This window comes from Mesoplodon mirus, assembly GCF_964341445.2.
Source record: "Mesoplodon mirus genome assembly, chromosome: 10".
NCBI lineage: Eukaryota > Metazoa > Chordata > Mammalia > Artiodactyla > Ziphiidae > Mesoplodon > Mesoplodon mirus.
Window position 1 is genome coordinate 58,560,873 of NC_138986.1, and position 15,468 is coordinate 58,576,340.

At 44.9% G+C, this 15,468-nt stretch overlaps 1 protein-coding gene and 1 pseudogene across 6 annotated transcripts in view; one reads left to right on the top strand and one right to left on the bottom strand.

Moving 5' to 3' along the window:
• Positions 1-15,468, top strand: part of FAXC (failed axon connections homolog, metaxin like GST domain containing) — a 71,693-nt gene that overhangs the window by 34,098 nt on the left and 22,127 nt on the right. The window lies entirely within an intron of this gene.
• LOC309811362 (small ribosomal subunit protein eS12-like) lies at positions 11,820-12,585 on the bottom strand (annotated as a pseudogene). The gene has a single exon. The product of its transcript is annotated as a small ribosomal subunit protein eS12-like (transcript).

Here is a 15,468-nt window from a genome sequence, read left to right on the forward strand (position 1 = left end):
GTGCTGGGTGTAACCACCCCCCGCCCCACCCCGTGCAGGGTGACCCACTCTGATAGGCTCCTTCATGCTCTTTGCTCCACTTACTGGACCTGGAGTCCTCCCCTGAACCTGGCCTGCAGGGGGAGAGCCCCACAGGGCATCCAGCTCTTGGCCCGCTTTGTCATGTGGGGGGTTTGATGCTGCTGGGCTCCTGCTCTAAGTAGACACTTAGGAGCCCTGCCTGGCTTGGAGGTTGACGCTGTCTGGACCTCCTGGTGCTTTGCCTCCCTGGGCCCAAGTGGGCCTGCCTGATGTAGGTATGAATGGAATTTGCCTCGAGTTTGCCTCGTTCCTTTGGAAACTTAGTGTTGGACTCTCGGCCTCGCACAGAGCAGGTGCACAGAGGGCCATTTCCTCCTAGCAGTGACTCTATCTGCTCCTGGCTTCCTTCCCAGCTCACGCTGTTGGGAGCCCCAGAAAGCCAGGAGTGGAGATGCTGAAGTGATGACAGCTCATCTCTGACAGCAGTGTTCGTTCCTTAACTAGAGTGGGGTGATCGTCTCCCTTCTAGAGCATTTCTGGTTGGGAGAACCTGGGGGCGGGGTGATAGCAATGATAACGATAACGCCAGTGTCTCTCTGGTATTTAAAGACTCAGAAAAATGCTTCCACCCCAGTGATGGTGAGATGGGAGACAAATGAATCACTGATAGCTAGGCTACCAGTGGCAAGTATTCACAACAGCATTCCAAGTCCAGGTGATTTTCTAGGATGAGAAACTGAGTGGGTTACTTGCAAAGCTGGATTTTTCTAGAGTTATATTCTGTATGGGGGCCCAGGGAGCAGTCTAGCTTTAAACTCTATCACAGGAGAAGCACTTTTTCTGCATTTGGGGAGGGAGAGGCTCTGGGGCTGAACATCATAGTTTTTCTTACTAAATGAGGCAGAAAGCAGCTATTTCTCCCTTCACCCAGGGTTATAGCTTACTTTTATTATTATTTTTTTTTTTGCAGTACGCGGGCCTCTCACTGTTGTGGCCTCTCCCGTTGCGGAGCACAGGCTCCGGACGCGCAGGCTCAGCGGCCATGGCTCACGGGCCCAGCCGCTCCGCGGCATGTGGGATCTTCCCAAGCTGGGGCACGAACCCGTGTCCCCTGCATTAGCAGGCAGACTCTCAACACCTGCGCCACCAGGGAAGCCCTATAGCTTACTTTTAATGTCCGGCTGCCTAAGAGACTCAAAATGCAAAATGACTTTTTATTGAATTATTTCAAGATTTGGGGAAATTGTCCAGGGATGTATTTGACTCATTAGGATAAATTAGTTATTGCTGTTTCAGTTCAACTGACTTCAGTGATTTGACACCTTCTATGTGCCAGGAGCTGGGAGATTGATTACAAAGATGAGTTAGAGCTTGTTCCCGCTCTCAAGTGCCTATAGTCGAGTGGGAGGGATGAACCTATAAGCCAGGAGCAGGCAAATTACAGCCCATAGCTGGTGGCCTATTGTTGTTATTGTTTTGCTTTTTTAAATGGCCTGTGAGCTAAGAATCATTTTTACATTATTAAAATGTAAGGAAAAAATCCAACAGAGATCAAATGTGGCCTGGATAGCCTACAGTTTTTACCATCTGACCCTCCTTTGAAGAAGTGGTTACCACGCACAAGTGCACGAGTCGGGCTGCGGTAGGGCCCGTGATAGAGGTCTGTGCTCCCAGGGGCAAAGAGGCAGGAGAACCGTGCAGGGCTGTAGGAGAGGTGGCAGCAGCTGTGTTGGCTCAAGAAAGTAAACAGTTGTCCCCATGCAGAAAATAAGGAAGCGTCTCCCAGGCACATCACGAGAAAAGGAGTCCTGGGTGAGGGGCATTTTGGGATCATGGTTGAAATGAAGATCAAAAGGTAGTTGGGGCCATATTATAAAGGGTAATAATTATCACACTCAGAGATGTATACTTTATCATACAGGAAACATGGAGGTGGGAGAGCCTGACAGCGTAGTTGGGCAACATGAAAAAATGATATCTTCATGTCGGAAAGGAGGAGTCAGAATTGTTATTTACTGAAATTAAGAGATTAAGTAGCTAAAATAATGGAGAATCAACTAAAGTTATAACAGCTAATGGGAGTGTCCAGTAAATCTGCAAAGGTTGCAAGCATGCAGACATCTACAGTTTTCTTGAGTATCCCAAATAAGCAATTAGAAAATACAATTTAAAAAATCCATTCACAATAGCAATAAAATTTTAAAATATTAGAAATAGAATTTGTCGGAAATATTTAGTATCTAGAGAAATAAAAATAAACAATCCTAATAAGAGAGAGAAGGGTTTTTAGAAAATGGAGGGTGTACCTTGATTGATTGATTGATTGACTCATTCGAGAGTGATGACCCGAGAGCCAGAGGCAAACCCCAGCTTCCTCACTAACTAGCTCTGAGACCCTGGGCACATTTCTTAACTTCTCTAGGCCTCAGTTTCCTTATGTTTGAAATGGGGACAATCACCACGAGAAGAAAAGTAATACATGTAAAGTGCTCAGAATGGTGCCTGGCATGTTGGAAGCAATCAAACAACAAGCAAGTTAAAGTACAAGGAGGAGAGGAAATTCAGGAAGGAGAGGTTCAAGGTGCTGTGAGAGCTGATAAGGGGGTCTCCTAGTGGTCAGTGCTAGTCCCTGTTTAGTTCTGCGTGGTCCCCTGACCCCTCTTTATTTATTTTTTTAAAAATAAATTTATTTATTTATTTATTTATGGCTGAGTTGGGTCTTTGTTGCTGCATGTGGGCTTTCTCTAGTTGTGGTGAGCGCGGGCTACTCTTCCTTGCGGTGTGCAGGCTTCTCATTGCAGTGGCTTCTCTTGATTCGGAGCACGGGCTCTAGGTGCATGGGCTTCAGTAGTTGTGGCATGTGCGCTCAGTAGTTGTGGCTCGCGGGCTCTAGAGCGCAGGCTCAGTAGCTGTGGCGCACGGGCTTAGTTGCTCCGCAGCATGTGGGATCTTCCTGGACCAGGGCTCGAACCCATGTCCCCTGCATTGGCAGGCAGATTCTTAACCACTGTGCTACCAGGGAAGCCCGACTCCTCCGTTTAAAGCAGAGATACCCTCCATGTAGTAAGTGCTTGATTGTCACCTCAGGTGAGAAGGGCACACATTGTCTGTTTCCATCCTCCGCCCCAAAGGGTAAGAGTCTGAAGAGCATGAAAGATGTAAAAATTAAAAACAAATGTTAGGTTTTGGGAAGCAGTGTGGGTGGAGGCAGGCAGCCTCGTGGCTGCACAGGAGGGAGTTCTGGAGTCAGATCCCTGGGTTCAGACCTTGGGCTCCACCACTTGCCAGCTGTGCAACTTCACATGAATAACTTAAGTTTTTTTCACCTGTAAAATGGGGGTTGGAACCTAGAGAGTGTGAGGACTAAAGGTGCTAATTTATGCAATATACTTACTATGTCTGGCACATAATAAATGCCAAATAATTATTAGCTATGACCATTATCACTTTTACAGATTTTGTATGTAATACAAGTTCACTAGGAACATTGTTTTCTGGGGGAAAAAATGTTTGTGAAGAAAACCATTTTTCTGATTTTTAAATTTATTAGTTAATTATAGAAATTTGAGGGACTTCCCTGGTGGTGCAGTGGTTAAGAATCCGCCTGCCAATGCAGGGGACACAGGTTCGAGCTGTGGTCCAGGAAGATCCCACATGCCACAGAGCAACTAAGTCTGTGCGCCGCAACTACTGAGCCTGCGCTCTAGAGCCCGCGAGCCACAACTACTGAAGCCCACGTGCTACAACTACTGAAGCCCGCATGCCTAGAGCCCGTGCTCCACAAGAGAAGCCACCGCAGTGAGAAGCCCGCACACCGCAACGAAGAGTAGCCCATGTTCACGTCAACTAGAGAAAGCCCGCGTGTAGCAACGAAGACCCAACACAGCCATGAATAAATAAATAAATAAATAAATAATAAATTTATAACAAAAAAATTTTAAAAATAAAAATATCAGAAAAGTATTTAAAAAAATAATTTTGGTAAGGTTCAGAAAAGCATAGAGAAGGAAGATTAAGTCCTTAATCTTATAATGTACTGCTAACCACAGTTACCATTTTTGTGTGTATCTTTCCAATATTTTTATGCATAATTTTGAATCTTATATATGATTACCTGTATTATATATGTATGTATATTTGTGTACACACACATACATAATTTTCCAACCTGTCTTTTCCCTGTTTAATATATTGCACATATTTTCCTCTATTATCAAGTATTCTATACCATGCAATTCTGTGTGACTGGTATCACATTTGATGCCATAAAAGCTGACTAAGATTCGTCAGTAAAACTCTGTTTTGCACTCTGCTCGCTCATATTTCCGTCCTATTATTAATTCTGAGTCTACAGGTATGCACATGAAGTGGAAGGAAACTAAGACAGAATGAACATAAGAAATATGTAGCTGTATCCCTCATTAGCATAGAGATCCCCAGCTGTGGCCATTAGAGGTGAGATTAAAGTAAGAATAGAGGATGGAATCTGGTATAAAGTAACAGCACCCATTTGGCTGTTGAGGAAACCGAGGCACAGGAAGGTTGAGTGACTTGTCCACAGCTGCACCAGTCATAAAAAGTGGAGGCAGGAATCAAATCCAGGCTGTCTGACGCTAGTCCCCTGCTATTTTCTGGCCCAACAGCTACCCTGCAGTTCCTTGGGAGCTGAGACTTAAAGTGGAGTGTGTGTTATGTTATGTCAGGATGACTCCTTTAGAGCATTGTCTGAAGTTGCCAGAACTTTAACTGGCAAGTTAAAATGTAATCTCCAAGGTAATTTTACAAGCTGTTTTATGACGCTGATCTTGGAGGCTGAGAGCAGCACGAACTATGGAGTCTCATCATTGATGTCCGTTTCCTGGGCTTTGTGAGTTGAAGTCACCCCCATGCTGAGGAGGCTGCCTCCCAGCAGAGATGTGTTAAAACTCCAGGCTGAAGTGTACAAGTACTTGAGGAGAAAAGGTCTCTTTTTTAGGAGCTGTTATTGAAAGAGCCAAGTAATAAAGTGGAATTTGTAAATGAAAGTGAGAAAAACAAGCTGATTTCCAGTCAACTATACTTGATTAATATAAAGTGAAATGCACTTTTCCCTCCTGGTCTGAGTCATGAACATGGCTTGGGGAGTCTTTAGTTTTCAGAGTCCTTGTTGCCATTGGGTTAGCACATGTCAAAGAGCCAAATCTATTGGTTATTTTAATAAACACCAATGTGTGATCTTGGCTATTTATTAAAGAGGAAAGGGATGCAAAGTAGTGATTCCTTTCAAAGGCAGCAAGCAAAGTGAGTCACTTGCCACATGTGCTTCATGTCACCCTTTTCAGCATGTATAGTTACAATGTGGTATAATTTTTCAGAATGATTGTATTTTGCTATTGAACTGAAAAATAAAATCATTTAAAATTTATTTATTTGTTTATTTTTCAGGTTGTAAATAATTTCATTTTTTAAATGCATAGATATTCAACTGATCACTTAGTTCTTTAGTTAAATAATATATAGAAGATTAAAACTGGCTTTGTGATTAGTAATAGAAAATCTCTAGCCCATTTTTAATCAGAAATGCCTTTGGGGTTCCATCCCTCCAGACTGAAAAACCTTGCTATGGAGCAGAAGTGGTGATGCGGTATATTAATTTTGTATCCTGCAACTTTACCGAATTCACTGGTGAACTCTAGTAGTTTTCTGGTGGCATCTTTAGGATTTTCCATGTATAGTATCATGTCATCTGCAGACAGTGACAGTTTTACTTCTTCCTTTCCAATTTGGATTTCTTTTATTTCTTTTTCTTCTCTGATTGCTATGGCTAGGACTTCCAATGCTTTGTTGAATAAAAGTGGTAAGAATGGTTATCCTTGCCTTGTTCCTGATCTTAGGGGAAATGCTTTCAGCTTTTCACTGTTGAGTATGATGTTAGCAGTGGGTTTATCACATATGGACTTTATTATAAGAGAGCTGGTCTCAGAGAGCTGGGACTCCAGAGCAGGAAGCTGGGCTTGGTAAGAAATAGATTGGGGGTCTTGTAGCTGCAGCACAGGAGCTGCTCTCTTTGGGAAGTGTGGCTTAGGTTGTTGCCAAAATTTTCTGCATTAAAAAATTTATTTATTTACTTTTGGCTGTGTTGGGTCTTCGTTGCTGCATGTGGGCTTTCTCTAGTTGCAGCGAGCAGGGGCTACTCTTCATTGCGGTGCATGGGCTTCTCATTGCGGTGGCTTCTCTTGTTGCGGAACATGGGCTCTAGGCACGCGGGCCTCAGTAGTTGTGGCATGCGGGCTCAGTAACTGTGGCTCACGGGCTCTAGAGTGCAGGCTCGGTAGTTGCGGCACACGGGCTTAGTTGCTCCACGGTATGTAGGATCTTCTGGGACCAGGGCTTGAACCTGTGTCCCCTGCGTTGGCAGGGATTCTTAACCACTGTGCCACCAGGGAAGTCCTTTTTCTGCAGTTTTATGCTTCATGTCTTGTGGTTCTCAAGCTTCTCCTAGTCGCAACGCAAGATTGCAATATGATGCTTTTGGAAAGCAGCTTTTGTCAGGTGGACCGGAACGAAGGGTTATAAAGGAAAGTTGAGGTGGCAGCTCCTTGTGTGTGGGCGTTGGGGGTGGGTTGAGGCTGGATCTGAATTTCTTCTCTTGTCTCTAACTCACCCTCGGGTTCAGGCTGGGGAAACAGGCTGCAGGATGGGGGTGTTGGTGGTATTGATAGTTCAGACTGTTACAAAGGGGTCTTAAAGAAACTGTCCATTTACCTGATTGTGATGAAGCAGCACAGAGGACTGAACTCTAATGTTTGTTTGCTTTTGACTGGACTTTTATAGACCCTGCATGGTGACGCAGCACTTATGTCATGGGAAAAGCAAATGAATAATTGGCAGCTAGAGTTGGTTTGGGAGACATAATCATATGGGGGAGAATAATAAAGGTACAGTTTCAGTTATGAGGCTCAGCTGGGCACTGTTGGTGGGCAATAAATAACTGCTGGATGAATGAAGGAAAGAATGAATGAATGTCAGGACACGTTTAGCAGGCAGCCCACGTGGCAGTCCAGGATCTGTGGGTCTGAGAGTACTTTCTGAGCAAAAAATTGAAATTTGTGAATGCTTTTAAGAGGTAGGATCAGAAATAGTGCTGGGCTCTCTAGGTGGAAACTGCAATTTCCTATCAAAGAATGCTCTTTTTAGCCATGGCTAGAGACCTTGGGAGGGAGAGTATACTTGTAATAATTAGAATGCAGACTGAAAGATAATGCCTTTGACTTAGGACTGTATGAGTCTGACTGTATGGGCACACATGCATTCAGCTCTTTGAGAGGGGCTGTGAGCAAGTTGGGGACAGCCCTGGCTACTAGCACTGCCACCTGAGGGAGATCTTGTAATACTTATAATAGCAACACTTGTGAGAAGTGCCACCCTGGAGAAGTACCAGGTGCAATGAGGGCATTTTTTTCAGGGGAAACTGACATGGTCAAGGCTACTTTGAGGGGATGACATTTAAGCTGGGCTCTGAAGATAAATGGGGGTTAGGCAGGCATGTGTGTGGGGAAGAGGAATCGGACGCGGCAGGGAGGAGATGAGCGTGGAACGTGGAAGGAACTCCGCCTGTGAAGGCTCTGAGTGGAAGAGCAGCTGGGAGCCTTCAAGGAATGAAAAGATGGCCAGTGTGTCTGGAAACTGTGTAGAGGTGTGGCATGAGGTGGAGGTAAGCAGGGGCTAGATCATACAGGCCTTCCACATCACGTAAAGAACGCAGGCTTTGTTCGAAGAGCAGTGAAAGCCTTAGGTGGTTGAAAGTAGGGAAGAGGCGGGACCTTATTTATGCGTAACCCACTGGAGGGGCCAAGGGTGGATTCGGGGCCCAGTGAGCAGGCTGGTGCAGTCCAGGAAAGGTAAGATGGCGTTTGGACTACGACCATGGCCATAGAGTTGGGCATAAAATTTAGTGATTTTAAATGTGTGTGGGGGGGTGGGCGGTGGTGATGGAGAGGGCAGGGGTGAAGAATAACCAAGTTCTCAACACGAAAATTGAGTAATAAGCAAAGTAGCCATTCCCAGAGCTGGGGATCACTGGAGAGAAAGGGAGGATCACGAATTTCAGTTGTGGATATGCCAAGTTTGAGATCCTGGAGCCAGGTGCATGAGTGGAGAGGAAGTATATGAAAAAGGCAGCCTTCTGAATCAGTGGAGAAAAGATAAATTAATTCAGTAAAATGGTGTTGGGACAGCTGGCTAACCATCTGGAACAAAATAAGTACAATCCAGACTTTGTCATATACCTGAATAAATTCCAAATGGATTAAGCACTTCAGTGTAAAAAATAAAACTGTAAAGATGACAGGATAAAATATGGGAAACATTTATATAATGTTAACTTGGGAATATTTTTCTAGTAATGGCACCAAAGGGAGAAACTATAAAAAGAAAGGTTGAATTGGTGGATTACGTGAGAAAAAGAAAACAAAAATTGCCATAAATAAAGTTAAAATTGAAATGGTAAGTTGGAAAATGTTTGTGACATGTGACAAAGCAATATTACTGAACTTGTGAAGAACTTCTGCAAGTCAGTAAGAAAAGTGAGTGCCTGAAAGGGAAAATTGGGCAAAAGACATAAAAAGGTAATTTGCAAAAATAATACAAATAATAAACACATGAAAAGTGTTCAATTTCTTTAGTAATCAAAGCAGTGCAAGTTAAAAAATCAGGCACCACTCTGTTAATCAAACTGGCAAAATTTTTTTTTTTTTTTTAATAGTGTGAAGTAGCTGCAGGGGTGTGGAAGAGGCACTAACCTCTGTTGGTAGGAATAAAAACTAATACTTTGGGCTTCCCTGGTGGCGCAGTGGTTGAGAGTCCGCCTGCCAATGCAGGGGACATGGGTTCGTGCCCCGGTCTGGGAGGATCCCACATGCCACAGAGCAGCTGGGCCCATGAGCCATGGCCGCTGAGGCTGTGCGTCCAGAGCCTGTGCTCCACAACGGGAGAGGCCACAACAATGAGAGGCCTGCGTACCGCAAAAAAAAAAAAAAGTTGTTTCCGCAAGGAAGCCTTTCTGGAACTTTCTCCCAGAGTGTGTCTGGCAAACCTGTTCCATGCTCCCAGGCCCCTGGTACTTTCTTCCCCAGAGCACTCCCTGAACCTTCTCTGCATGGTAGGCTTGACTGTCTCCTCAGCTGGACTGGGCACCAGGCCTGGTGGGTTGGTTTCTGACTCTAGGGCCCGAACAAACGCCTGGCACACGTTAGGCTTTCAGCAAGTGTTTGTTGAACAAAGGATGCAATTTTCAGTTCTGGGAGCCATCTTTTAAAAGGAATGTGGCCAAACTAGGGTGTATTCAGAGAAGGGTAGTTAAGAAGGGGGTTAGTCTCAAAAAATTTTCCTATGAGGAATTTGAATATACTGGGCATGGATAATGTGGAAAAGTGCAGATATAAGGGTCATAAACTAGCTTTTTTCAAGTGTTGAAAGTGGGTAGTGACTTAGGCGTTGTTGCAGGTGATGGGTGTGTTTGGGCGTTGTTGCAGGTGATGGGTGTGTTTGGGCAGAGGACAGAGGGGGACTGGGTGTGTATGAGGTGAAGTAACAGATTGCAGCTCAGGGTGAGACAGCACTGTAGAGCAGACCCATCTGAAGTTGGGAGGGCTTGTCTTATGATGTGGTCGGAGCTGCCGTTTTTTTGGAGTCACCCTCTGAGGGTGAGGACCACCATCAGGATAGCTGAGGAGTCTTTTTACAGGCAATACGATGTTTAAGTAGAAATGGTCTCAGGGAGTCCTTTCAGTTCCGATGATTTGGTGATTTTATATTCATTCTCTAGAAAGAAGAGCAGAGACAGTTTTCCAAGTTATAAAACATGTAAAATATGTTTGTCATTTACTATAGGGCAGACAGAAGGGCTGGTGTGGGTGCTGGAAGAAGGACAGGTGGGTAAAGAGCCATGGAAGGGGCCACATGAGGGGACTGTCTTGGTTAGGGTGACCCTGCGTGGGTCTGTCTTCATGGTTCTTAGCCCAGTCCTTCCTTCTTTCCGTGTCACCAACCTATTACGCAGACTGCAGGGGTTTTGTGTGTGTGGATAAATCTTAGACACTGTTTTTAACAGCATCCTGAAGGTGTTGTAGTCTTAACAGCACCCCTGAGAGATAGTTATTTCACAGAAGGGAAAGCCAAACGAGGGTCAGAGAGACGAGGGAACGGGTCTCGGGCTGTGCAGCTAATGACAACGCATTTCTTTTGCTGCAGGACAACTTCTGTATATTTGCATTGGTGGTTTGTTAAAATCACCTGCAAGAATAGTAATAATTTGACCTGGAAACCATAAATTCTATTTTTACCTGTATTGACTGGGTCCCTGTGAGTGCTTAAGCTTTTTACAACTTCATATTGGAATCCGATACTAACTGAAGTGAACTGATCCACTCTGAAAGATCCTTACATATTATTCAATAACTCTAAATTGCTTGCAGTTGCTAATGGAGAGGACCATTAGATCAGATGCTCAGAGAGCAGCACCTCTTCTCTTCAGGCATCGCATCCATTCCAGACTTCCAGAAAGAGGGGGCAATGGAGGCCTGGGGGCCTGGCCATCTTAAAGAACCAGGGATTGGGGGGGCCAAGCCCTGCTCATCCTAAAGTGTTTGCAGGACTTCCCTGGTGGTCCAGTAGTTATGGCTCCGTGCTTCCATTGCAGGGGGCACGGGTTCCATCCTTGGTCTGGGAGCTAAGATCCCACATGCCCTGCGGTGCAGCCAAAAATAAATAAATAAATAAATAAATAAAGTGTTTGTATCGTTATGGGGACGAGGCAGTTGTGGCTCATTTCTTTTCCAGGTTCATTGTTGCTATCTCAGTTGGTAAAAATATGTTGATTATCCACGAAAACAAAAAGAAATTACTTTTAGCAGATTAAAATGAAATGGTAATCAGTCCTGAGTTCTTGGAAATCTTTGTGGCTTATTTAGCAACACAAATTGGTTGATGTAATTCTGACAGAAGTAGTCTGGTTTTTGCTTTATCCTGGGGGTGTTCTAGCTGTTCTCCCCTGAGCAAAGTGACTTTGTGTTTAAATTTTCAGGGTTCCAATTCCTGAATGATTAAAATAAAAGCAAAAAAAGAGGAAGACGATTCACAAGATAGTGCCATGTAGACAATAGATTCTTTTTTTTTTTTTTTTTTTTTTTGCGGTATGTGGGCCTCTCACTGTTGTGGCCTCTCCCGTTGCAGAGCACAGGCTCCGGACGCACAGGCCCAGCGGCCATGGCTCACGGGCCCAGCCGCTCTGCGGCATGTGCGATCTTCCCGGACCGGGGCACAAACCCGTGTCCCCTGCATCGGCAGGCGGACTCTCAACCACTGTGCCACCAGGGAAGCCCAGACAATAGATTCTTAAATCTTATGTAGGTATGTACGTGTTAAGGATGAGCACAGAATGTGAAGGCTCAGTGCTTTTCCTGGGTCGCCAGATATGGAAACCCTCCCCATTTGTGTCGTGGGATTGGGGAACTTTCCCTTTCCACTCCTCTCTAGTTCTTGTGGCTGGACTAACACACAAGACAGATTAACAGGAGAAAAACAAATTTTCATTTGCGAACATGCAGGTCTCATAGAAATGGTACCTAAGAAGTGGTCAAGGAAGGGAGCTTTTATATTTTTTAGACAAAGAAACAATATGCGAGGAATTGACAGGACAAAGAAACGGGTTTTGGGTGCTCAATTAGTGAAGAATCTAAACAGGGTTTGGGCTTGGGGTAGTCAATCAAAGACGTAACGAGGTTTGTTTATACAGGCTTCTCAGCCCCGAATTCCCTGTCTCCGGGTGTTAAGGGTGTCCTTCTACTTCCAGAGGCAGGGAGTGCACCTTCCACATGGGAGATTGATTTCCTGTTTTCAGGGAGACAGAGAGGAGGGTCAGAGTGTCCCTCTTGCACTGGCCATTTCTTTTTTTTTTTTTTTTTTTTTTTTTTTGCGGTACGCGGGCCTCTCACTGTTGTGGCCTCTCCCATTGTGGAGCACAGGCTCCAGACGCGCAGGCTTAGCGGCCATGGCTCACGGGCCCAGCCACTCCACGGCATGTGGGACCTTCCCGGACTGGGGCACGAACCCGTGTCCCCTGCATCGGCAGGCAGACTCTCAACCACTGCGCCACCAGGGAAGCCCTATTTGTTCATTTCTTGCATTTGAAGGAGTCCTCAGTGACATCCTTGGCCTGACTGAGACTCTTTGCCTTAGTCCTTGGCCACCACGCAACTACAGCAACCACTTTACCGAGCTTCCCTTTCTTGTCAGTTTTACAGAGGCCCCCTCATTCCCCTAGTTTCTTATTGTCATCAACTTGAATTAGGTTGATTTGGTCTTCAGCACAAACAGCCTCCACCAGCTTGACCCACACAGGCTCATCACACAGAGATGGATGCGAGCACACAACGATGGGCTCGGCGCTGGTCTAAGGCTCTGGCAGCTTCCCGAATTCCACGTGCGAGGCCATCGGTGGATGAGGGTGGTCTTCGGTACCTCCTGTAAAGTATCGTTAACGTCCGTTACACCTTCCAGCAGCAAAGCAATGCCTTCCTCAGCCATGGCTGTGGGTTACAGGTGGAGCCGAAACTGGAAAACACCCGCCAGCTTGGTGGCAGCAGAGAAAGAGAACCTTTTCTTTATTTTAGTTTGTAATTTTGGATTTTTAGAAGTAGGGAACTTTTACCTGAAGGAGAGGCTTTGAGGAGTCTCTTCCTTGCTGTAAGGCTGATGGAAATGACATTTCTTGGGTGTGTTGAAGCACAGAGGATTCAGGCTTCCTCCTCCCCCGGAGGCTTCATCCTCCATTTCAACTCTACAGATTTCCGGGCATGAGACGAGGAGGCATTAGTCTCCTGCTGTTTCAGGTTCACCCGATTGTTGGCTGGCGGGTGTGTGTGTGGGTGGGGGGGGTGTGGGGTGTGTGTGTGTGTGGGGTGTGACCTTCTAACACATGCAGGCACATACTTTTCATGTATTAAGTCATTTACTACTCACAGTGATCCTGTCCGTGGGGAAATTTAGGCTCAAAGAGGTAACTTGTCTGGGAACACCTAGCTATCATGGATTTGAACTGAAGTAGTCTAGGAGAAGCCAGAAATCATTGCCGAACACTTTTTAGCCTTTGTCTTACTCATTGGCTCTTCTGACCCTTTTTCCCGGCTCTCCTTTTTAGGTTCCTTAAATGTTGATTGGTCTCAGAAGCCAAGCCCCCCACCCTCTATTCATCTCCTGAATCCAGCTGTTTTCTGTATCTTCACTTAGACTTCCCACAACCATGTGAGATTCAGCACATTCCCAAACAGAACCCCTCACCCTCCCACCAAACCAGCATCCCCTCCTGTGGCCTCTCTCTCTGAATGGCACCATCCTCCATTCAGTTATTCAAGTTGGGTGCCAAAAGTCATTCTAGATTGCTCCTTCTCTGTTGCCTTCCACCTGGCTTTCAAAGCCCTAGACTGCCTGGGCCCTGCCTTCTTTCCAATCTCATTTCTTAACCCTCACCCCTTGCCCACTCTGTGCCAGCCATCCTTGTCTTCTCTCCGCTTCACAAACACACCAAGCTTATCCTGACCCTGGGGCACTTGTCCTAGCTGTTTCCCTTGCCTGGAATTCCCAGTCTCCAGATCTGTGCATTGGTAGATCCTTCTCGACATTCATGTCTCTGGGTAAATATCAGCTCCACAGAGAGGCCTTCCCTGACCACCCAGTCTAACATAGCTGTCAGTCACCCTCTATCACATCACCTTACTTTAATTCTCTGCATTGCACTTATCACTGGCTGATGCTTGCTTATTTATTGATGGATTTGTTTATCATCTCTCCGTGGGATGTAAACTCCATGAGAGCAGTGACCTTGTCTGTTCTGTTAGTCCCAGGATCCCAGCACCCAGAGCTGTGTCTTGCATATAGTCAAAATAATATTGATAAGAGCTGACATTTGTGGAGCATTTCCAGTGTGCTTAGGCAGATAGTAGTACAATATATAATACCCTCATGTGGTAATAGGTACTTTCATAATAATATACATAGTGTATATTATATATTAATTATATAACATACAATAAAATACATATACTTATGATATATGTATACTATGTAATATAAAATACCTACTATATACAATATATATCATATGTACATATATATGTGTGTGTGTATGTATATCCTCATGGTAATATAATAACAATACCTATTCTCATATGGTTTGGTGAGAATTAAATGAGGCAGTATTAGTAACAGCTTATTATGATTATGATTGTCATTAGTATTATTATGCCTGGTTTGTAAATGAGGAAACTGCGGTACATAGTGGTTAACTACCTTCACAGGATCACGTGGCTGAGACGTGGTGGGGTCAGGCTTGGACCCAGGAGTCTGGCTGTAGAGCCAGATGCTCAGTAAGCTCACTAGGAGCTCACTGGACACCTTAACCTCTTAGCTCCTTTCTGCCCCACAGCCATAGGGGGAGCACCCAATGTCTGTTGCCTGGATTTTGCCACAGATTCTTAGCTGATGTCCCAACCTCCAGGTCTGCTTTTGATTTCTACTAGCGTGGTCAATCCGAACTGTTAGGCTCCCAGTTCTCTTAGACTAAAATCCAAACTCCTGTTCTTCATAAGCTAAATTCTCTTCACACCTCTGCCCACATTTCCTACTTCTTCCCCATGTGCACCTTTATTCCTAACGCACCAAATTCCCCTTGGGTCCCTGAACACACTGTGCTGTTTTGCAGCCTCATGCAAAACCGAGGCTGTTTCCTTTGCCTTGCTTAATTTGACAGATTCTCAAAGCTTGTTTCGACTACTTAGAAACTTCCTTAGTGTTCTCCCTAACCTCCTCCAACCCCATGGGGCTGCCTGCATTGGGTGTTCTCTTCTCTCCTGTTTCACTTTGTGCACAGTTGGATCATGGAAGTACTATACTGTACTCTTCTGGGCTCCTGCTATGCTCCCCTACCCCCCAACCTCCAGCCTTCCCTCAGCCTTTCCTGTGGACGTTATCATTTTGACTGGCTTCCCTCCAATCCTGGTACCTAAGAGAACGCCTGGTAAATATTAGGCACTCAGTAACTATTTGCTGAATGAATACTAACTTCCAAAAGGAATTTGAGGCAATCCTATATAAGACAGAGCATTATAATATATTAAACATTAATACAAACATTTCAGAAACCAACTAGAAAAAAGTTATGGTCTTGGAATGAGTTTATTCCTGGAATTGGGCACAATTTAACTTTGAGTTTTTTGGCTACCAAGATAAAAAGGGAGATGTGTGGGGGCAGTTTCATCTTTATTTTCTAGGAAAAGGAAAAGGTTCTTCAATTGAGACAAGTTTTTTCATGGTCCTGAATTCTAGGGAGAGATTCTTCCATGGAAAGGAGATTGGATTTCCTTAAGGACAGTGTTTTTGAATGTAAACATTTGTAAAAAAATTTTCTCATTA